General features: G+C 46.1%; 1 pseudogene across 1 annotated transcript; it reads left to right on the top strand.

Moving 5' to 3' along the window:
* The first annotated feature begins 10,373 nt into the window (after window positions 1-10,373).
* LOC308558572 (rRNA-processing protein FCF1 homolog pseudogene) lies at window positions 10,374-10,964 on the top strand (annotated as a pseudogene). The gene has a single exon. The product of its transcript is annotated as an rRNA-processing protein FCF1 homolog pseudogene (transcript).
* Window positions 10,965-25,271: the final 14,307 nt, after the last annotated feature.

Below are 25,271 nucleotides of genomic sequence, written 5' to 3'. Positions count from 1 at the left end.
CCGCTCGAAGGCGAACCCTCTGAGCGGGAGAACCCATTTCATCTGCACTGAGCCGGGCTGGGCACTGCCATGCTCAGGAACTCTTGGTGGACACTTACCACTGGCCAGTGTCTGCCTGAAGCAGGGCGCCAGCCCCGGGCACGGTCCAGGGCTCTGGCCTCAGTCCTCTGACATCCCGCATCTTACTGGTCACTTGGACAGGGGAATGGATGACATGCTACTTATCAAAGTTTCGGGTGGCAAAAACTGGGACAGCCAAAGCGCTGGATGACGGCATCAGTGTCCAAAAATGACTCGGCAGCCGCCTGGCAGGCTGAGCACATGAAGAGCAGTGGATCTGCTCCTGCTGCGGGCCCGGGCGCTGACTGAGCACAGGAGGGCTGCGCGCCCGCAGCGGCACGTGTGAGGGGCTGCGGTTCTTACGGGGAGCGGGTGCGTGAGGCGCCTGTGGAAACACAGCCCCCTCTGCTCTGTGCGGGTCGGGCGGTGCTGGAAGAACTGGCTTTGCCTGAACCCTTAAGGACGAGACTGGCACATGTCACACCTCCCGGAGGAGAACACGACGTTGAATCTGCTGGCACCAAAATCGAGGATTTCCGTTCGGCAGGAGCACCACCCAGGTACTGCTTGCACGGATGACAGACCGGGAGCGGTATTATATAACAGGGACACAGACTTAGCAGCTAGCGTGCTTAAGGAGCACCTGCGGATCCGGAGGAAGGCAGGAAGCCAGGGAGAGGGCGCGGGCGCGCAGGCGCCTCGCCGAAGGGAACTGGACTGCTGCCCAGTGGAGAGACGCTGGGGTCACCGCTAACTAAGAAATGCAAATGAAAACGACAGGGCTTCTCTTCCTGACGATCGCAGGAACACTCTCCAGCAGCCCTCCTGCTGAAAACCTCCAGCTGGGTAAACTGTGGTCACATCCTCTGTAAAGAACTGACAGGAAGGGACAGCATCACTGCAGCACAGGGACCAAGGGGGGGTCAGCGCCCGTCCACGGTCTCTTCAGACCCTAGGTCTCCATCACAGCCCAGGGCCTGCCCTGGGGGCGGGCAAGTCTACCAGGAGACGCCCTCCCCCCAGCAACCCGGGGTGAGGGTAAACCAGGAGTGGACCAACCTGCCAGCATCGCAGCCCGCTTGTTTGCCTGGGTGCCCAGGGATTTCCAAGCGCTGACAATGCCCCCAGGCTCCTGGGAGAAGCAAACACAAAACTTCTGTGGAGGAAATTACATTCATCCTGGCCCTCAAATTATTCTTATAAATAACTTTTTAAAATCCTTACCTGAGGACATGCTTAGAGAGGGAGGGGGAGAGAGAGAGAAAAAGAGAAACATCAATCTGTTGTCTCTTGTACATGCCCGACTGGGAATCCAACCTGCAAGCCAGGAATGTGCCCTGACCCAGACCTGAACCAGCAACCTGTCGGTGCACACTCAGCCAACTGCGCCACTCTGGCCAGAATAATTTTTCAAATGTAATGACCAGCGTATAGTCAAAGATAACTCAGGACAAGGAAATTAGGCTCCAGCCCTCTGTCTAAGAAGCCCAATTTCAGTGGCTCCCAGGCTCCAAATCTGACACTTGGGAGCAGGGGTGGCACAGAGTGTGGCTGTGAGCTGCTGTGTGCCCCAGCATCCAGGGATCGTGTGAGTGACACTGTGGGTACATGTGGGTGCCACCAGAGTGCTGGAAGGTTCTCCCTGGCAAAGCTGATCAGGTTTTGTGATAATATTCTACCTTTTCAAAAAATGTGTTTGAGAAGGGCCACTTTTTGTAATTTGCATAAAGGTGTCCCATGGCTTAGGAGCAATCCCACCTAAAGACTTTAGATATTGGAGCTATCTGATATAGATTATAAAATAAATAAGTTTATTATTTTAAAGAAGTAGGTTGAATATATCTGCAGGAAATAGGAAACTATAAAAAGTGGTATGACATATTTTTAAAAGAACCAAATTGACCTCCTAGAAATGATAAATGTAATAAGTGAAACAAAAAACTCATGTCAGTGAGATAATCACTTTATACCAATTAGAGAGACAAAATGTGGGAAATATTCAGCATTGACCGGGGCTGGGGGAGCTGGGATCCTTGGGCAATGCCTGTGGATATGTACCAGGTGCTACCCTCTGGAGAGGCACCTGTAGTGCTTTGTGCAATTGGCACGTGTGCCCACTGTCACCTAACAGCGCTGACCCTGCGTCCCGACGCTTGTACAGGCCATGCAGAGAGTAGTGTGAGGGCCTTTATCCCAGCCTTATGCCGGGTGAGCACCTTGGTGTAGCGGGCAGTGGCTTTATTAAGACACATATGGGCCCTGTCCTGTGTGGTTCAGTAGTTAGAGTGTCGGCCCGCACACCTAAGGGTCACAGGTTCAATTCCTGGCCCCGGGTCAAGGTGCGTGCAGGAGGCAACCAATCAATGTGCCTCTTTCCCATTGATGTTTTTCTCTCTCTCTCTCTCTCCCCCTCCTTTCCTCTCTTCCACTTTCTCTAAAAATCAGTGGAAAAAAATATCCTCAGGTGAGGATTAACAAAAAATAAAAATAAAAAAAGACACATATGGAAAGAATGACTTCATTTGGAATAATTCACTCTGTAGCCTGTGGCAACTGAAAGAGAAAGTTTCTCTTTCAGGAGCTCTAACTAAATAGGAAGCCAATGTGATTTTTTCATGTTGAGATGATTACGAAATTCAACTTTAACAGTATTTTATTTGTACTGCTGTCATGGTATTCAAATCACTTAGTTGGTTTTGTTAAATCAATATACATTTGTTATAGAAGAAATAATACAGTGGCTTATATGATGTGGCTGTTTTAGAAAAATAAAATACGTTTATAATGTCAGTATATTTTCATAATGGTGGTTGGTCTCCTTACAGAGTCTGGCAAAAATAAACTCACAGCCAAAATACAAAACTGACCAATTAGTTGGAGACAGCTAACCTCCCAGGGACTCCAATTATTTGTATCATCTATTTTTGCTAAATACATGAACAAAATCATTTTTTCATATTTCTGGTTAATGATTAAATCTAATTATTTAGTTAATTATTTAATGCAATTAAAATTTTTTAGATCCATATAATAAAATTTAACCAGAGCTAAATCTGAGATGTGAATTTTATGTATTAAATTTAAATCAAATGACAAACACTAACTTTTGGCAGAAAGTTGATTAAATCAAGAGACCCAGGCCAGTACTTTAAATAAACTTATACCATATATTTTTGGGTTTTTTTTTGGTAAATATGTAGATATATTTTGTCAAAAGTAAATGACAGCTTTATTTAGAATATTCAAGTACAAAACATGAAAAATTGTATACCTATGACTGTTAAGAAAAAGTTAATTGTTCTGAGAATTCTAAGGCACTAAATTCAATGATCCCTTAAGTTATTAAATATCTGCCCTGGCCGGGTAGCTCAGCTGGTTAGAGCGTCGACCCAATATACCAAGGTTGCGGTTCTGTCCCCAGTCAGGGCACGTACAAGAATCAACTAATGATGCAGAAATAAGTGGAACAACAAATCGATGTCACTCTCTCTAAAGTCAATTAAAAAAATTTTTTAAAGATACAAAATATCTAAATTTTTATATCTTTAATATTTAGATGTTCATAGCTATTTTCTTAAGAAATGTTTTTAATAATATGATTTAATCTTACTATTCCCCCTCTGGAAGATGGAATTTTAAGAATCAAGAATATTTAGCTACTACCCTCCAAACTAATGCTTCATTTGTCTCCCATTTTTGACTTGACATCAGCGAGAACTAAAATGCTTTTTCCATTCACCGGACCATTTGTCGTAATTCTTGCTGTTCTAACTTTTGCCCCAATAATACTAAAATTTATAACAGCTTGTCTCCACCAGGTTACAAGCCCTGCTGGCACTCAGGGAAAACCCCTGCTAGATGCCATTGCCACCTCCTTCTGTGCCCAGGCCTCATGGGCCCTCTGACAGAGAGCAAGGGTCTCTTGACTCTGATGGAAAACGTCACCCCCTTTCAGCAGGAAGCAGCTACAGAAGAGACCCTGCTCCCCTTTTCTCTGAAAGAATTCAGAGTGAAGATCCTCGAGGGGGGATGTGATAGGCAGTTAGACAGACATGAGCAGAGCAAGGAAGATGGGCTTGATGCAGAAAGTCACCAGGGTGGAAAGCCCCAGGTGCCTAGCAAAGGATTGTAGGGTGGGACCTCACCCCCAGGGTGGCCTTGCCTCCCCTAGCATATGCTGGTCATGTGACCCCTTGACCTTCCCTCCCTAGAGATAACATCTAGGCCTCAGCTGTATTTCAGCTCCCGTCCAGAAAAGCAACAAAACTGCCACAGCTGACCTCAGGACCAGCTGCACTGGATAATCACTCCCACCCTGGCGCCCACCAATCAATCAATCAGTGAGGACCACAACCCGAAAGGGACACAGCTGGAAAACTGAATATTCTATCAAGATCTTCCCCCGGGGCCTCCCCTGAAATCTCCTCCCTTAAAACCCTTAGGACAGAGGACCCAGTGCACTCTCCCTCTTGGGAGCAGCTCCCCCACCTCCAGAGTTAGCATTAGCATTACCTTCCTCACTCCCAAGCTCCAAGGGCCCTTCCTTTGCCTCTATAATTTGCTTCCTAAGCCCATTTCTTCTAGGAGTTACTTTTTCTACCTCTGTGATTAATGAAATAAATGTTCTCTTATTTAAAAAAGTATCAAGTATATAATTCACTCTGATAAAAATACTGTGATAACACCCAGGTTGAAAAGTCCCCATCACTAGACAAGGGTTTATATACTTGGATGTTTTTACTTTTAGACACACTGTGTTTCCTTAACCACAACAGGGCTCACTGAAGCATGCGTGGCCATCATGTTATATAAAATTTGATACAAAAGCTTCCGATCATGTTACCACTGGATAATTATATCAAAATTTAAAAAGTTTTATAAGGCTATTGAGAGGTTAGAGTTTCAGGTACATAACAAATTTTAAAACATACTCCCAAAATTTTACCTTTAGTGTGTATAAAAAACCGGTGGTTCACCTCGGACGATAAATGCAATCAGCCGTAACACGGATGAGCTGGTACTCTCAGTGCCGCGACACTGCGCTGTTGTATCATGCTCCGAACAGTGACAACACGTGGGCTGCAGGAGAAACCACCTAGGTTCACCTTAAGCCCTCCTTGCCCGGGCTGGTGTGGCTCGGCGGGTGAGCGGCGACCTGGGACCGGGGGGCCGGGGTTCGATTCCCGCCAGGGCCCGGGCCGGGCTCGGTCCCAGCAGGGGGCGCGCAGGAGCAGCGATGGATGACTCCCACCATGGTTGTTTCTCTCTCCCCCCTTCCTCTCTCTGAAATCATAAAGACATATTAAAAACACTAAAACCAACCAAACAAAAAACCGTCTAACAGCAGTGGATACATAGTCCTGTTACCCACTCTGGCTCATGTATTGACCTTACACTTCAAAGGATTCTTCCAGAAATGCCAGCAACTGGCCACCTGCGGGGCAGAGAGCGAGCGGCCAGCAAGCAAAAGAGCCAGAGACTCCTCGCACGGGAATAACTGCACCTGCGGTGACCTCCGGCGACCGCGCCCCGGTTCTGCCCGACGGAGCGCCCGTCCGCCCCGTCCTTCCTCGGGTTCGCACCGACGGCCTTCAAGGCCCGCCCTGGTGTGCCTCGGAGGTAGCTTTCCTTTTAGAGAAGGAGAGCACATCCTCTCCCCACGTCCTGCCTTCTCCTCAGGCTTCGCTCCCCCCCCCCCCCCCGCGGGCGGCTCTGCGGGCGCACGGGCGGCCCGGCCCCTCCCAGCGGCGCTCTCCTTCCCCGCGGCGCTCTCCTTCCCCGCGGCGCCGGCCCCGCTCCCCTCCTTCCTCCTCGGACATTCCCAGACGGCTGGGGTCCGGCTTCTCAGGCCTGGAGGACCCGGCGGCGCCTTCTCCGGCCCCCGGCGGCGAGGCCCGGCCCCCACCCCCATCCCCCATCCCCCGGCCCCCATCCCCCGGTCCCCACCCCGCATCCCCGCATCCCCCATCCCCCGGCCCCCACCCCGCATCCCCCATCCCCCGGCCCCCACCCCGCATCCCCCATACCCCATCCCCCGGCCCCCATCCCCCGGTCCCCACCCCGCATCCCCCATCCCCCATCCCCCGGCCCCCACCCCGTATCCCCCGGCCCCCATCCCCCGGTCCCCACCCCGCATCCCCCATCCCCCATCCCCCGGCCCCCACCCCGTATCCCCCGGCCCCCATCCCCCGGTCCCCACCCCGCATTCCCCATCCCCCATCCCCCATCCCCCGCGGTGCGCGTCTGTTCTCGCGGATCCCCGCGTTCGCACGAATGAGCGCCTCCCGGAGCTTTCCGAAGCCCCGGCGGGGTTCGCTTTCCGCCTGTGCGACACCCCAGGGTGCTGGCGAGCGTCGGCCGTCTTACTTCCAACGGTGCCTCCTGCGACGGCGACGGCGAGCGCGCACTCGCTGAAGCACCGATTTCAGCCATAGTTTCGTCGCATTGGGAACGGGCACGTTTGGACACCGGCGCTGACCAGTCCCTCACGGGCTTGACCTTACCGCCCGTCGCTAGCCTCAGAAGCCGCACCTGCTGCGGCCGCTCGCCTCGCTCCCCGGGCTGCCCCGAGGGCGCGGGTCGGAGGCGGGCGGGGCGGCGCGCGGGCGTGTCCTCCGCCCCCGGCGGAGCCGGCCCCCGGGCCCTCCGCCCCCCGCGCCCTCCGCCCCCCGGGCCCCCTGTCCCCCGCGGAGCCGCCCCCCCCCCCCGGGCCCCCTGTCCCCCGCGGAGCCGCTCCCCCCCCCCCCCGCCCTCCTTCCCCCGCGGAGCCGGCCCCGACGGAGCGTCTGCGCGGTCAGCTGTCCGTTGGTGGTTTATTTGGTCCCCAAACCCCAGCACTCACAGCGGCCAGTTTCAACCTAACATTACTTCCGTGGAGTTCACATGTCTGAGCTTTCAGTCTAACGTGGGTAAAAATGTGAGGATTCATTCAGTTAGCATCGAACAAATCAGCCAGCGCTGGCTTTCCACTTCCAGCCTCCCCGACAGAGATGAATCGAGAAGCTGCGGGACACATCTGTTGACCCGCGGACCCGGCGCGCTCTCGAAACCAGACTTAGCTACGGGAGGACTGTTTGCTCTTCTTGCCCATCCTCAGACACCTGTTAGCACACAAGAGTTTGTTGCCACGTGAGACTGAAGAGCCCAAACCGCACACCAGTGAGCTGCAGGCACGCGCCCGACCGGTGTCCCTGCTGCTGTCCCAAGTTGGACGCCAAGCATTCGCTGTGCGGGTGCCGCGCCACCCCCGGGCCGCGGGCGGGAGCCGAGGGAAGTGGGCCGGGCCACCCGAGTGGGCAGCGGCCTCGGCCGCCGGACAGGGCCTGCCCGTGGGCGCGCGCCGGGTGCACGCCTATGTTTGAGCAGTGAACGGGATCTGCCTTTATTAAAATCAGATCGGGCCCAGCCGGTGTGGTCCGCTGGTTGAGCGTGGGCCTGTGTACCGAGCGGGTGCGCTTGATTCTGGTTTGGGGCACGTACCTGGGTTGCAGGATTGGTCCCCCATTGCGGTGTGTAGGGAAGGCCACTGATGGATCTCTCTCTCTCTTTCTCTAGGCATGTCCAGGGCGAGGATTTAAAAAAGGAATCGGATCTCCTAACTCCAAATACGAGATGCAATTTATGCTGAAAATATTTAAAACAGTTGGCAATTTCTGAACACCCCTGGCTGGTCGGAAGGTCATCGTTGGAAGAGCATTCCCGTGGGCACACCCCAGCAGCCTGTCTGCCCCTGGGTAACAGGACTGACTGCTGAAATGTGTTGCCACCAGTGGGCCTTAATGTTTCCGGTTTGTTGAGTAAAATTGCTCGTGTTAAGGCTACATGCCCAGGCTTCTCATTAAGGGATGGCATTTACACTGGCTTGCTGTATTGTATTTGGAATGCTCAGCTCAGATTCATTTTTATTAGATTCTGGAAACTCTGGGGGTTTCTCATAAGTAAGCTTCTTGTAAATTGCCTTTTTTTTACACAAACAAAATCCTAAATTGGAAAAAGAAAAAGAAAATGAAAAACTAAAATGTCTCTACTTAAAATGCAATTCTTTTGTAGTTTTTTGCATTCGTTTTTCTTTATCGTTACTTATTTAACACATTTTTATGATCCATTGGGGTAACTGGCCTAAATTTAAACCTGAAACTAGGAAAAAATAGTCCAAATGATGGTGGTTCCTCTCCCTCCATAACAGTTCAGAGGGACAGTGGGTGGGTCTGAAAGAGCATGAACTTGATGATCATTCAGACCTGGGTTAACTGGGCTTCCTCAGTTAGCTGTGAATTAGCGGCCCCGTTGCAGTTTTGCTGTGTGAAACGACTGTTACCGCCCTTGCAGTTGTTTGAAGGTTGAAGATAATATGAGCAAAGTGCCTGGTCCATGGGAGAGAGTTTTTAATATTATTCTCTGTGCAATTCTTGCCAGAGTTTGATGGTTTAAGCATGTGACTCCTGCGGGGTTTGGTTTTGTTTGTTTGCCTTTACACATAGGGTGTGTAGACTGCTAGACTGTTCTTGCCCTCTAGATATTCTTTTCATTGTGATTTTCTTTTCACCTGGACTTGAGACGGACCTTCATGTGAGCTAATTTATCAGATCTTCACCATAGCCTACAAAGGTGTGTCTCAAGGGCACCGACATAGCTCACAATCCAAAACTAGAAAACCCATAGGAATTAATCCACCATGAATGAGAGTTTGTCTACAGAACAGCAGGATTAGACCCTCAAGCACTTCAGATAATGGAATCACAAGATCCAAGCTATAAGTATGTTAAATATTATTGAAGTTGTGCCCTGGCCAGTGTGCTCAGTGATTAGAGTGTCGGCCCGTGGACTGAAGGGTCCTGGGTTCGATTCCAGCCAAGGGCACGTACCTCGGTTGCAGGTCAGGGCACGTGCCGGAGGCAACCAGTCGAGGTGTCTCTCACATTGATGTTCCTCTCTCCCTCTCTCTCTCTTCCCCCCCTTCCACTCTCTCTGAAAAGCAATGGAAAGAATACCCTTGGGTGAGGAATTAAAAATAAAAATAAATAAGTAAAGTTCCATATTTTTATAAATTACACTCCTAGATAAATAAAAGTTCTGGTAAAAGATTCTACAGTGGAGACTACATCTTACATCTGGACAGAAGCTGCAGTCAGAGTCACCAGCAGATTAAGTTTACAATAGTCCACAGTCATTTTTCTAAGTAAATGAAAAGGTTAGGAATCACTAGCTCTGCTTCTTTCAAGTCTTTGGTGGGGGTACTAATGTCTGCATTTGCCCTGGGGATGCAGTATTGCTTCCTGTTTATTGTCTTGGCAAGGGTGGAAGTTCCGGAGGCTTCCACTTAGCCCTGCCTACCATAATGACCCCATAATGACCCCATAATGACCCCGCAGGTCAGAGCCAGCATGGGGATTCTGTCGATTGCCAAGTGTTTCTACCCCAATTATACTTTCAGGAGCCAGGGAACTAACCACAGGGGGAGTCCATGGGCCAGCTGGGCCCACAGTGAGTCAGAATTGAGCTGAGATTCTGTCTCTGGCCTGTCCACCATAGACCCCTACTCTGAGTGGTGGACCACAGTGGCATTTTGAATCCCAAGGAACTGGCATCGGTTCAGAGCCAGTGTCTTGTAATCCTGAAAGGTTTGGGTGTTTCCTTTTCCCCAGGGCACATGTAGTCTAGTCAGTGGCTGCAGGGGCCCTTGCGAAGCTCGGAGTCAGATACAGTGCTCACTTGTGAAGGGGGCGCACGGCCCTTCGAGGGAAGCCGACCCTCTCACAGGGCTCTGGGTGACAGGGCATCATTCTCCGCTATGGTGACTCAAGGCAGGCTTTTGGCGCCAGACCTAGAGTTTTTCCTGTTGTATAGATCAAGCAATAGTCTAGTAGGCTGATTCTCTAGTTCATTCCTAGGGACACCGCCATCAGTGAGCTGCCCGAGGGCTCTCTGATACTGAGACACCCCTGATGCCCTCTGCGGTTGGTGTGTCCACCTCGTCTCTGCCGGCTAAGTGCTTCCGCTGCCTGTGCCACAGTGAGGGAGCCCATCTTTAAGGTGGCTCCTACAGTAAAACTGGCCTGTAATGGGGAGCAACTTCCCCAGGACGCAGGAGATCCCCTCACTAATGTGTTTGTCAATGCCCTAGAAAAGGCAGTGTCTTCTCGGGCCCTCACAGAGAATACAGTTAGGGGATAGGTCACTCATGGCGCATCCACCCTAGCACCGCACTCTCCCCACGCCTTGGACTCCCTCCTCCACTGCACCCCGGGAAGCTCCGGCATCTGCACCGCATTAAACTCGACCTCGCTGACCTTGAAGACTGGGAGAAACAAGAGTGCGGCGTGAACAGGAGAAAGCAAAAGAAAACAAGGAAGTATGCGCCCATGAAGCGAATGCTTAGTCTCAGAGATCTGAGGCCTAAAGAAAGGATAGATTAAAGCCTAAAAAAGAAAAGAAAGATCCCAGGGCACTCAAAGAAAGAGAAGTCCCACGACACCCCTCCTGCTTATTTTTCCGATATACACACAGCTGGGCCACCTACCACATCCTGGTTGATACCAACTTTACCAACTTGTCCATTAAGGCCAAACTGGACTTAGGGCAGTCAGTGACGGACAGTCTCTGTGCCAAGTGTATCCCTCGTGTAACTGTGTCATGGCTGAAACTGAGAAATTGGGGCAGAAGTATCGAGTGCTCTAAGGATCGCCGAGGATCCAAGATTTGAACGGTTACCATGCACACACCAAGGGACCTATGCAGATGACTGCTTGGCACAGAGAGTAACTCGGCACAAGTGTTACATTGTGGCCACAGTTGACCTTAAATGAAGAATCAGGAAGATCCCTGGAGTTCCCATCATGTACATTTCTAACCACAGGCACACCACCGAGCGGATGCCAGATGACTATGGAGCCCCTCGGTTCTAACACTTAAAAGGCAAAGTTCCTCTGCTTCCCTTCAACCAGCTTCCTCTGCTGCCAGTTTAGTAAACATGACTTATTGCTCCCCTCGCCCACTCGCTCTGTTATGAGCTGACTATGGTTAAATACACTTACTTTTTGATGTTGTTTTGAAAATGATGTTTTGTATCATTTAAAAATTTGTTGCATCTTTTTATAAATCAGATGACTGCTCACAAAAAACAAACAAAAAAAACCCTTGAAGACCGAATTTAAGTTTCAGTCAACCAACCAAATAAGAAGTTAGAGCCACCTCTAGTTACACAAGCTAACACATTACACCTGGAATTCCAGAAAGCATGTTAATATGAAAAAGTGGCTGCGTTGGTGTTATATTTTCCCCCTCTTGATCTGCCAACCTCAGAATCCATCCCCACACATGTCCCCAGGTTACTGCCAATTTACATTAGCAAAGTCCTGCAGTTCTTTTGGTGCCTAAGCTACTTTCTCCTGGGTCATATTGTGTTCCTGTCTCCAGAGCATGCCAAGGTTTGACACGTGTGGACCTCATGGCGACAGTGGATGGCTGTGGAGGGTCCCGAGGAGAACGGGCATCCTCTTTCAAGGCATCTGCCTCAGGTAAGGATGTCAAGTTTTTCAAGTAGAGGAAAACTAGTATCCTCAGACACCAGAGGGAAAACTCCTTCCACTGGTGAGAGGCCTCAGAATGGCCTGAGGGTTCAAGATGATCAGTTTCACTTGTATGTCGCGATTCATTTGAGATGCCTCAATTTCAGGGTTCAGGATTCTAGTCTTTCCTAATCAATGCCCTAACTTTCATGTGAAAACCTTGACAAGATTGTTAATTCAACAGTCACTGTAATTCAGCAACCGACACAATTAAATTTGGTTTTCAGCACGATCCTGGAGCACCACCCGGAGAAATCCTTTCAGGGTTGTCGCGGAAGCTCTCTGGTTCCCATCCCAAGACTTGAGCTGAGAGCTAACAGGCCTGAGCTTGTCGTTGCTCCTTATAGGAACCTGTCTCATGCCACAGTCCGCATGGCCATTACCACTTCCACAACCGAGAAGGGCAGCGGCCGCTCGGCTCCCGGAGCCTGTGGCACTTCATCATGAGCAGCCACGGGTGGTCGTCTCATTGCTGTGATGCCACTGCTTGAGGTGGGCTACTGGCCCCCATTTATTTTTTATCTTCACTCGAGAATATGTTCACTGACTTTAGAGAGAAACATTGATCAATTGACTCCTGTATGCACCTGGACCGGGGATCGAACCCGCAACCTTTAGATGCTCCAACTAACCAAGCCACCCAGCCAGAGCTGCCCCCATTTTTCATTGACAGAGGTCAGCACTGTGCTCAAGCCCAACAGCACAACCAGACCAATGCCCAAATCCCACCTTTATGGGTCTATTTCCTGGGATAGTCCTAGCATCAATTCTTTTTTTTCTTTTCTTTTTTTTTACTTTGTTTTTTATTGATTTCAGAGTGAGGAAGGGAGAGGGAGAGAGAGATAGAAACATCAATGATGAGAGTCACCAATCAGCCGTTTCCTGTACAGCCCCCCTGGGGATTGAGCCCGAAACCTGGGCATGTGCCCTGACCGGGAATCGAACCTCAATCTCCTGAGTCCTAGGTCAACGACCAACCTCTGAGCCACACCAGGCCATGGTATCAATTCTTTATTAATCTGTGTCCAGTCAAGAGACAGGAACGACACAGTAATTGAAGCAGTGTAATTTAATATAAAGAATTGTTAAACAATGATAAGATAGGAACTATAGAGATGTGAAGAAGATTCTAAAAAGGTATTTTAATGCTGAGGGACAGTCCCCAAGGCTGTGGTTCAGGCCTTCTTGGAGAAGGTATGCCTGGCAGAAAGGTACGCATGGCAGAAAAGTCTGCTGGGTTGCCCAGGCGGGAGCTGGTCAGCAATCACCAGGGTGCAGGCGAGCTGAGGCTGGTGGGTGGGCATGCAGAGGGACTCAGGGCACCACCATGGCATGAGGCCGGCAGGGAGCTGTATCTGCACTGGGAGGGCAGCAGCGAAGGGATCACTGGCCCCACACTGGGGCTTCATGGTGGCTGAGGGGCTGCATCGCCTGGCATATGGCTGGAGCAGAGCACTCCTGGTTGGATCCCCTGTCTCCAAACTCACACACATATACACATGGCTGATAGGCCATGTAGCAGGAGCAAAAAAGCAAAGTACTAAAGGGCGAACCGGGAGCCGAGAGTTAATACATTGGCAGCTGGCATATGCTCTCAAGCACATTGCTGTAGTGCTTATATAGGCAGGTCCAGAAAAAAGAAAACAAGGTATTTTTTTTACAACTTATTTGTAAGGCTGCCCTACTATTCATCGATGCCCTACTATGTACCAGGCACTGTTTTAGGTCCTAGCATCACAGCAACCAACAAGACAGATCAATTGCCGCTCTCATGAAGCTCACATGTAGTGAGGGAAGACGGACAATAAACAAACAAACAAACATGTAAAAATGATGTCGCCCTGGCCGGTGTGGCTCAGTGGTTAGAGCATCGGCCCGCCCACCAAAGAGCCCCGGGTTTGATTGCTGGTCAAGGGCCTGTACTGGGTTGCAGGTTCGCTCCCACCTCCTGGTCCAGGCACGTGTGGGAGGCAACCAATTGATATGTCTCTCTCACATCAATCTCTCTCCCTCCCTCCCTTCCACTATCTCTGAAAAGCAATGGGAAAAATATCCTTTGGTGTGGATTAACAACAACAAAAAAGATGTCCACTGGCCATAAATAACATGCAAAATAAAGCCAGGGAAGGGGTGCAAAGTGAAGAGACGGCCTCTTTCAGCTGTGCTGGACTGGCTTATAGCAGACTAACCCGCCCACCAAGAATAAGGAGGGCTAGCTAAAAATAAAAACAAACAAAATTTTATTTGAAGTCATCAGAGAGCATTAAGGCAGCCAGAATTTGAGGGCCCAAGTTTCCACAGAGAATGAAAAATCATTTAGGTGAGTCCAAATTCTATTTCGCTTTTCACCTAGAAGGATTTGCCAGACTGTATGTGGCACAGGGTGAGAGGCTAAGAAGCTTATCAGAAGGTGGCCACTAAGAGCCCTGGCTGGTGTGCTCAGTGGTTAGAGCATCGGCCAGTGCACCAAAGGGTCTTGGGTTTGATTCCTGGTCAAGGACATGTTCCTGGGCTACGGGTTCGCTTTCTGCCCCTGGTTGGGGTGCGTTTGGGAGGCAGTCAATCGATATGTCTCTCTCACATCAATGTTTCTCTCTCCCCCCCCCCCCCACTCTCTCTGCAATGGAAAAAATATCCTCTTGGGTTGACGAAAACTCATAGATGGAGCTCTTGGCTATCTCATGGCGCTAGGCCCATGAGAGTAAAATGTGGAGTTCAGGCTGATTGAGGAGGAGGGCTGCCTATGAACTCCAAGCTCTTAATTAGGATCTTTTAAAGGTCTACATCCCAGGAGTAATGGAAAACCAGAAACCAGAAATTGATAAAGCCTTAGAGCAAACCAGCCACAAATTAGCTCAGTTCCTGACCGGATTAAATCAATCTGTTCTACCTCTAATTCCCTGCCCACAGAAGCTGAAGTAAACCTTTTCTAGAGAAAGATAACATCATCCAGAGTGTCTACAATTTTTCATACAAAATGTCCAGCATTGAATAAAAAGCTGCCAGCGATACCAAGAAATGGGACAAAGAAAAAAAGTGAACAGCAACAGACCATTAGGAGATGCAGATATTGGGATTTCAGATGCAGATTTTTAAATAGCTGATTAATATGTTCAAGAAAAACATGACACAATGGAGAACTTTACAGGAGAATTGGTTATAAAAATAATCAAAATTGAAATTATAGAACGTAAAAATTCAATAAATGAAATTAATAACTTAATAGATTTGACAGCAGAACTGACACAACTGAAGAGAGATCTGTGAATGGGAAAATAGGTTAGTAGAAAATATCCAGATTGAAGCAGGGAGATTAAAAGATGAAAAATACAAAAGAGCAGAAGAAAACATATAAGAAATGGTAAAAAGTGTAATATAGGTGTGGCTGCAGTTCTAGAAAAGATAGAGAACGTGGCAGAAGCAGCATTTGATAGAATAATGGCTGAGAATTTCCCCAATCATTGATAAACACCAAACTACAGATTCAAGAAACACACACACACACCCCTACATGCAAAATAATGAATTTGGAGCCTTACCCAACACAATACACAAAAACTAACTCAAAATTGATTAAAGACCTAAAATTAAGAGCTAAAACTATAAAAACCTTAGAAGCCAACTTCGAGGGAAACCTTCATGATCTTGGATTTGGCAATGGTTTCTGAAATATGACACAAGTGCAAGAAACAAACAAAAATAGACAAGTTGAACCTCATCAAAATGTAAAACTTTTGTGCATCAGAAGACACAATCAAGAGAATGAAAAGACCACCCATTGAATGGGAAAAAAACACTTGCAAATAACATATCATAGATAGGGAGAAAATATTTGCAAATATATATACATATGGGTCTAGTATACAGAATATGTAAAAAAGACTCTTACAACTCAACAACCAAAAGACAACCAACCCAATTTTAAAATGGGCAAAACGTTGGTGGGAATGTAAAATGGTGCAGCTGTTGTGGAACACAAAATGGCAGTTCCTCAAAAAAAATTAAAACGCAGAATTACTATATGACCCAGCAATTCCACTTCTGGGTATTTAGTCAGAAGGGTGGGAAACAAGGACTCAAGCAGGTAAGGGCACGTCAGCGTCCCTAGCAGCATTATTCACAGCAGTCAAAAGGTGGAAACAGCCCAAACGTTATACCATGGACAAGCCAAACATGGTATACTATTCAGACATAAAAACGTATTGTTTTTATATATTTTAGATATTATTCATACATAAAAATGTATTAAGTACTAATATACTCTACATGAACGTTGTAACTGGAGAGGGGACCCTGAGCAGGTCTGCCTAGGGCCGGCCAGCAGTGTGTGGGTCCTTGACTTAGTGCAGGAAAGATTTCACAGCATGCGTCCAGGTGATTTTGAGAGTATGTTTATGAAAGCTGGCGGCAGTGGAACAGGAAGGACTGAGGGTAGAAGGAGCAACAGGGGAGCCTAGGCGGGGCCGCTTATCTCACTGAGAAGTTAGAGAAAAGGGGACCTTGGAGACACATTCAGGGGGTTTGCCTGGGACAAGCTGCCGCTGCCCGTTGCCCCCCTGGTTGTAAGTCTCAGGTTCCTTAAAGTTTAGGAGATGTGTGCCTGTGGGGGAAGAGGAGGGGGAAGGGAAAGGTGTGGGTGTGAATGTATACTGAAAGTGATAAAGTGTTTTAAGAGGTGAAAGCATAAAAAGATATATACATAACATATCATAGATAGGGAGAAAATATTTGCAAATATATATACATATGGGTCTAGTATACAGAATATGTAAAAAAGACTCTTACAACTCAACAACCAAAAGACAACCAACCCAATTTTAAAATGGGCAAAACGTTTTTATTTACTATGAATGCCTTACTTCCTGCGTGTGAGAAAATAAAAACATTATTTAAATGAAGTTGATCATGGGAAGTTGACCAAGATCCTTCCGAGAAACATTCCACTGGAAGGAATAATGCTGGAAGGAACTAAGTTGGGAGAAGAGGAATGTCATGGACTGAACTGTGTCCCCACAGAATTCGTACATTGAAGCCCTAATGCTCAACCTGACTGCATTTGGAGACGGGGCCTTTAGAGAGGTAAGTAAGGCTAAATGACACCCTTAGGTGGGCCCTAATCCAGCAGGACTGATGTTCTCATAAGAATAGAGACACCACGAGTGTGTGTGCACAGACAAAGGCCACGTGAGGACCCGGTGTGAAGGCCGTGCTCTGCAGGCCTCAGGTTTGCCAGCATCTTGACCTTGAACTTCCAGTCTCCAAAACTGTGAGAAAATAAATATCTGTTGTTTAGGCCGTACAGCCTGTGGTATTTTGTAATGGCAGCCCTAGCAGACTAATACAAGGAGCCACTAATACTTGATAACAAACATTTAAAGGAAATTTTAGGTCATGTAGATAAAATTATTTCTGTGGCTTGCAAGAGGTCATAATCATGACAAGAGCAGAAAAATCACATTAAAAAATACAATTTCCAGCACAGTCTTGGGTCATCAGAACCTGCATAACAGGAGCAAGGCGAATGTAACACTTGCCCATTTTGAGTTTCTTGTCATGCTTTGTCGATATTTTCATAAGATGATTCACTCCTGACTCCATTGCCCAGGCAAGCGGACCATCCACCAGCTTTCTGGATCTGGCCGTAGACGAACCTGACAGTGACCGTCACACAACCTCCTGAAGCTCACTCGCCTTTACCCACCACTCAGCAGCATTGACCACAGCCTGCACATCTCCCCTCTTCCTTCCAAACCCCACTCAGGGAATGCTGCATCTTCAGTAACCATGTTCTAAAACTTGCCTTGTTTATTTATTATTGCTAAGTGTTAGTTGCCTTCATTATGTGTCTTTAACATTATTTCACCGTTTGTTTTCATTACAGTACACACTGGTTGCCGTTAAAAGGAAAACATGATTTGTATCCTGTAATGTTCTTGCACAATTAAACTCATTAATGAGCCAATTAAGTGTTGAACAATTAGGTAACTGGTTTTAAAGATGTTATATTAAGCAAAAGAACCTGGTTGATTGCTACATATATTTTTTAGAGTGTTTCAAGTACTGAGGGAAATTGGTTGGGGTTTTTAGATGTGCTGGGAATACAATATTATTTTTTCCATTTAAAATAATGACGTACAGGCACCAATTATCTAAAAATTCACTATCTAACGTGTTTAGAAATGGATTAAATCTTCTGAGGGATACAAGAACTGGGACGCGGCACCGGAAACAACAAAGGCACAGAATTATGATATTGCTTCATCCTTAATGTTGCATTCCCTTAGAAGACACGTGCTCAACCATTTGAAATGCCAGGATTGACCCCAGAGACTAGGGTGGTGACAGTGTGATCACTTGATTTACAGCTAACATCTCCCTCTTGGGACTAGAAAGTAACCTGTGCGGTGGTACTTTGGCTCTATATGAATGTTTACAACCATCAATCATCTACTGGTTTTAACACCACCTGGTAAGCCTTGCCTCAATCAATAATCTTATGGAAGCTCGTGAAATTTAATTTTTCTAATTCTTTTCTTTCCTTTTTTTTTTTTTTTTGATCCTCACCTGAGGATATTTTTTCCATTGATTTTTTTAGAGTGGAGGGGAGGGAGGAGGTAGGGCAGAGACAGAGAAAGCAACACCAATCGACTGGCTGCCTCCTGCATGCGCCCGACCAGGCCAGGGATCGAGCCTGCAACTGAGGTGCGTGTTCTTGACCAGGAATCGAACCCATGACCCTTCGGTGCGGGCTGACGCTCTCACCATTGAGCCAAACCAGCCAGGGCTCTTTTACTTCTCTTACATTGTTTAACTAGAATTCTGCGAAGGTTTTCTTCATTAACTAGGATTTTTGGTTATCCTAAGATACATTTTTATTGGGAGAGCAAAATAAATGCTTAATATTTTTTCTTTAATTGGTAATTTTCAAAATAAGTAACTGTTTTAATCGTTGCCTCAGATGGTAACAAATAAGACGCGACTTACTGTCTTTGGAGTCTCAGTATAAAATAACGAATGTCCATTGATTCAACGTGTTCAGTACAATCATCATTCTTCCCGTTGCTCAGATTGTCACAACTTGTTCAGTGGGGACACTTTGACATGGGCTCCTGGGTCCTTTTGACAGGACATTATCTTCAAAAGCTTTCTGGCTTCTTAACACAAAAAGGTGTCCCAGGTGCACCTTGGGGACCTGGAATCCGAGGTTTCTGGAAGAATCCATCCTTTGTTGTAACGAGGAACAGGAGGAGAGATCACAACATGGGCACTAGCACTGCTCACGGCTTCCAGTTCACTGCAGAGAAGTAGATGCGAACAAAACCACCTCCGGCTTTGTGTCCTTTCATGCTGTGGCCTTTGAGCGGGCTCACGGTCCTCAGTGGCCCACCAGGGCTTGCTGCTTGACGGTTGCCTGTGCTCCTTAACATGTGCCATGAGCATTATTGTTGGTAACACCCGGAATGGCAGCCACCCAGGTAAGTATCAACCTGGTAAGACTACGGATCATAAACAATCATCTATCACCAGACCGCCAGGAGGTGTGGCTCCTGCAGCTCCTGAATTGTCTGTCCCTCTGTCTTGCCGGTCATTAGTACCCGGGTTTACTATTTTAAAAGTACCAGAGCGAGGGTCTGTTAGAGGATAATTCGCACAATGCTGCTGGGCCCAAGCTTCCTGAAAGCCTATTACCCTGAATAAATTCCACTGCAGCCTATGAGCGTCCCGCTCCATCTTTCCGTCTGAAGACACCTTCTCATTCCGGTGGCCTTTACCCCTCTGCCCCACCGTTGGACATCCATTTCAATGGACAGGACCAGAAAATAGATATTGGAAGACTCATGAGTTCCTATTGATTTTTGATTTTTAATACTATTATGTTTTCACTTAATTTCTTTGGTTATATAATTGTGTGTCTTTTATACTAAAATATTGGTTACTTATTAATATAGTTACTGATGTCCGTTAGCCTATTTATAAGAAAATACTGTATTTTCAAATTTTCAGTACTGGTAATACTACAAACAATATAACTTTTGAGGGAAGTTTAAAATTTAAGCAATTTTATTTAATATTTAAGGGTTTAAAGTTTGAAATTCCAGTTGGAGACTTATTTTGTCCTTAGAGTACATCCCATTAAGCATGTCAAGTCTTTAGAATTAACTCTTTATGTGATTATGTTGCCAAGGTAATACAGTTCATCTGTTCTCAAATTAAAAGAATTAAAAATTCTTTACTTTTATTTTTGAATGGAATGCATCATTCAAGGTACACATAGAGGGGTCTTAGAGTACACTAGTCTTGTTTTGGCCTTTCCAACTTCTTTTGCCATTTTTATTGGTTTCTTGTTTATTCTAGCAGTGCTTCTTCTTGCAAATGTAAGCAAATATTTCCTCCCCACTCTCACTGTCTTTCATATAAAACAGAACACATTTTACATACTGTTCTGCACTTAGCTTCTTTCACTCAATATATGCTGGAGATCTTTCTACATCAATACATGGAGCAATTGATTATTTTAAGTCAAGCAGCAAGTTTTATTAACTTGGACCAGAACACAAATCAGAACATATTTGTAATATAAAATATCTGATTAGACATTCTTAAAGTGTATAGCTATTTCTGAATTTATCAATCTCTTAAAAAATGGACTATTTACACAAGTTATCATTTCATTTATACAGTTATTGAGAACTCATATACTTGGCATTTTCAATCCATAACTATGGATAAATTTATCTAATCATAAATGACCAACGCCATCAAAAGACATGGGCCCTGCCTGGCCAGCGTGGCTCAGTGGTTAAGCATCGACCTAGGATCCGGGAGATTGAGGTTCGATTTCCGATCAGGGCACATGCCCAGGTTGCAGGCTCGATCCCCAGTGCAGGAGGCAGCAGACCAATGACTCTCTCATCATTGATGTTTCTCTCTCTCTCTCTCTCTCTCCCTTCCTCTCTGAAATCAATAGACATATTTAAAAAAAAAAAAAGACAAGGGCCGTTTTTATTTTTTTAATTTTTTAAAAAAATTTAATTTTTATTTAAAAAAAATATATCTTTATTGATTTCAGAGAGAGGAAAGGAGGGGAAGAGAGAGAGATAGAAACATCAATGATGAGAGAGTCATTGATCGGCTGCCTATCCCGCAACCCGGGCATGTGCCCTGACCGGGAATCGAACCCTGATCTGGATCCTAGGTCGATGCTCAACTGCTGAGCCACAGTCAGCCGGGCAGGCCATTTTTAAACCTTAACCACAACACCATCACAACCAAAAATTTTAACAGAAACTCCTAATATCATCAAATGTCCATCAGTAGTTGAGTCCCCAGTTGTCTCATAAAAGCCATAAATGTTTAATTTTTTTTAAAAAAAACTATGATCCAAATAAGGTCCACACATTATAATTGGTTGACATGTCTTTTAAAACCTTTCAAACTATAGGTTTCTCTCTATCCCATTTCTCCCTTGCAATTTTTTTGATGAACAAAATGTGCTGTTTGTCCCTCAGTGTTTCTTAGTCTCAGCTGTGCAGACTGTGTCACAGTGGTGCAGTTTAGCATGTTTCCCTGCCCTCTGTGCTGTCTATGAATTGGTAGTTATGTCTCGAGACTTGATTACAGTCAAGTTCAATATTTTGGGCCAGACTAATTCATGGGTGGTGGTGGTGGTGGTGTTTTTCATAAGAAGCAAGTAATGTCTGGTTGTTCCTTCTTTGTGGTGTTAGCAGCCACTAATGCCTAATACCCAGGGCCATTAGATCATTAGTGGTTCACTTATTTATTTCCATTGTTGCAAAATAAATATAACATAAAATTTACCATTTAAACAATTTTTAAATTTTTATTTATTGATTTTAGAGAGAAGTGAGAGAGAGGGAGGGAGAGAGAGAGAGAGAGAGAGAGAAACATCGATTGGTTGTTCCACTTATTTATGCATCATTGGTTGCTTCTTGTATGTGCCCTGACCAAGGATCAAACCCACAACCTTAGTATATTGAGGGCAACACTCTAACCCACTGAGCTACCTGGTCAGGAGATATATATATTTTTTAATTCTCACCGGAGGATACTGCCCTTGGCCAGAAGTGAAGCCGACTCTCTAACCGCTGAGCCAACTCGGCTAGGGCCCGGTCCGGGTATTTTAAGGGTATAGCTCAGCGGCACTGAGGTCATTCACGTTATGCAACCATCACCACCATCCACCTGCAGAACCCTTTTCATCTTTCCAAACGGCCACTCTGTTCCCATTAAACAGTGAGTCCTGTTCTCTCCTGCCCCAGCCCCTGGCCCACCACGCTCCTGTCTCCTTGAACATGACTGCTCTACGTCCCTCGTATAAGCGGAATCATGAAGTATTTGTCCTTTGTGGCTGGCTTATTTCACTTAGCCTAATGTCAAGATTCATTCATGTTGTAGCACATATCAGAAATCTCCTTTTCAAAATTGATTTTAGAGAGAGGGAGAGATGTAGAGAGAGTTCGATTGGTTGCCTCCCACATACAGCCCGACCAGGAATCAGCCTGCAATCAGGTATGTGCCCTGACAGGGAATCAAACCTGCCACCTTTCTGTGCACAGGAAGACACTCCAACCAACTGAGCCACCCCAGCCAGGGCTAGAATATCCTTCCTTTTTAAGGCTCAATGACATTCCATTGCATGTAAATATGACACTTCGTTTATCTATTCATCTGTCAGTGGAAGCTTGCTGCAGATGTGGTAATGTTTCTTAATGAATTTAATCTAAAATTACAAGGCAAAACCGTGCTTATATGTGAAAAGTCATTAACGCTGTTTAAATTGCAGGTAGTGTCAAGCTATTATGCACACTTTCCACGCTGTCAAAAGTTAAAACAAAAAGCAAGGTCTCCATTCCCACACAAATTTGCAGCACATAGATTTTTCTGAGCTCAAACTACAGTCCCAGGGGTGTTTTCTGGACCTCACTGCAAGTGCAAAAAAATTCTGTATTTTGTTTAATTTTGCAATTGAGGAGCTTCCACCTAACCGTCAATTGGATGTGATTAATCTACAATGTATTGACATGATAAAAGGCAAGTATCAAGAGAAGAATGTAACAGAATCCTATAAATGCCTTTTGTGATGAATATGCTCAATTATAATCACATGCTCTCCGACTGATACCAGTATTCGGCAGTGCTATCTGTGTGGAGACATTTTCAGAGATGAAATACGTAAAATCTCATTACAGATCGGCATTAACAGGTCAACATTTGCAATTGGTTTTGATGACAGGGAACACTAACTTTGAACCCCAATTAAGCAGCAGACTTCTATTACACACACAGTTATATTTTGAATTCTGTCAACAAAAAATTCATGATTTGTTTTCTTTAATTTTTATATACTTATATAATAATCTTGATTTTGCTTCTTGGCATGCAAAACCTAATATTTACTATCTGGTCCCTTACAGACTAAGTTTGCCAACCCTGGACTAGAAAAACACTGGACGAGTACATCGGGCTGCCCATCGGATACTTCTAGTCATTCAAACAGAAACCTTGATCCACTCCCAAGTTCTTCTACTCCTGTCTTCCACTCATTAAATGGCCTCTAGTTCAAGTGCTCAAGCCAAAACTCTAGAGGTCTTCCTTGATTTTTTACTTTCCCACAATCTCTACATTAATCTGTTAGACTGTCCCATCAGTCCTATCTACTTGTCTCCCTGTCTGCTGCTTTTACTCACCTCTTTGTGCTACTGAAATAGCTTAATTGGTCTCCCTGCTTCCACTCTTGTCCCTTAATGATCCAATATTCACTCTGTAGCCAGAGGAATCTTTTTAAACATTACTTTAAACTCTTTATTGCCTTCCCATTGCATTTAGAATAAAATCCAAATTCCTCATCACAATCTGAAGGGCTTTAGATAACCCAACCCCAGCCAACCTCTTCAATCACATCTGCATTGGACTTTATGTTTGTACCCCCCTCCCCCAGTCCCCAATTCATATGTTGAATTCCTAACATTCCATGTGATAGTATTAAGAGGTGGTGCCTTTGGGAAGTGATTAGGTCATGCGGGCGGAGCCCTCATGAATGGGATTAGTGCCCTTATAAAAGATACCCCAGAGAGCTCCCTTTCTCTTTCTGCCACGTGAGGATACAGAAAAAAGATGGTCTATGAACCATGGAGCAGGTCCTCACAACATAGAATCTGCTGGCACTTGATCTTGGCTTTCCTAGCCTCCAGAGCTGAGATATAAATTTGTTATTTATAAGCCACACAGTCTATGTATTCTGTTATGGCAGCCCAAACATACTGACATCTCGCTCCTCTCCGGGCCCACTGGTCTCCTTGTCAAACATACCAACCCCTTTCTCTTTCTTGGCCTTTGCATCTGCTAAACACTTTACTGGAACACCTTCCTTGCTCTGCATTGCAACTCTGGGTCTTCCTTTTCCTCTGGGTACTGGATCAATGTGCATGGTATTGCCTTCCTTTTCTGTTACTCTCCACCTTATTACCTTATTGCCTTATTTCCTAGGGCAAGCAATGTCTGCCACGCCTAAAACAGCACCTACATATAATGGGTAATAGTGGATAGCTGGCAAATGCTTACCAAATAATGCCAACTCCAAGCAAGTCTCATGATGTGGGAAAGTAAGAGCTAGTAGAGCACATAGCAAAGGTCCTAACAATCAGGGAGATTTCTAGAGTGAGTGATGGTATCTAACAAGAGTAGGAATTATCCCACCGAGTGCTGTTTCTGTGTAGGTAACTATTCTAGAGAGATGAGCATGAGAAGCAGGGAAAGAGCAGAGGCCTAGAAGAGACAGCAATGAGTGGTGAGACCGTGAAAGCGCGAGAGGAAGCAAATGAAAGATTTAAGCTGGAAAGTTGGTGAAACAGTACTTATTTGCTTTAGAAAGATCGTTCTGGCCCTAGCTGGTATGGCTCAGTGGTTAGAGAGCCAGCCCTCAGACTGAAGGGTCCGGGGTTCGATTCCCTTGGTTACAGGTTCAATTCCCAGCCCCGGCCTGGGCATCCGCAGGAGGCAACCAATCGATGTGTCTCTCTCACATTGATGTTTCTCTCTCTCTCTCCCTCCCACTATCTCTGAAAAGCAATGGAAAAAATATCCTCAAGTAAGGATAAAAAAAAGATCGCTCTGGCCATAGTATGTACAGTGAAAGATAGAGGGAAGCAAGACAGAAGACAACCAGTTAGGTTCCAGTAGCAGTAGTGAGAATGAAGGAATGAATCAGCTGGAAATATCTGGGGAACAGCATTGGTAGGACAGGTATAGGAGGTGAGACAGGCGTTCAGCAACGCTCCTAGGTTGCAGTCTTGGGCATTTGGGTAGATGGTGGAACCATAACTAAACCTGGAAAGGGCAGAGAAACAGCTGGCTGAACATGGGGTAGAGTGTTTTAGACATGTTGAGCTTAAGATGTCTATGAAGTATCTACATAGCTGGTTTAAATATTTGTCTCTAAAAGTGATAATGCAAGGCCCAAGCCCTTCTGATCCCTTTTGCTCTTTTTATCAGTGCCTGGTACATAGCAGGAATTTATTGTTGAAGGAAGGAAAGAAGAAATCTAAGTGGGTCTGGGGGTCAGGAAAACTGGAGGTACAAAATTAAGGGTCATCAGTATTTAAAAGATTTAACTCAGAAGACTGA

Source organism: Miniopterus schreibersii, assembly GCF_964146895.1.
Source record: "Miniopterus schreibersii genome assembly, chromosome: 6".
Taxonomy (NCBI): Eukaryota; Metazoa; Chordata; class Mammalia; order Chiroptera; family Miniopteridae; genus Miniopterus; species Miniopterus schreibersii.
Note: the sequence above shows the minus strand (reverse complement) of the source record. Positions and strands in the feature narration are given on the sequence as shown.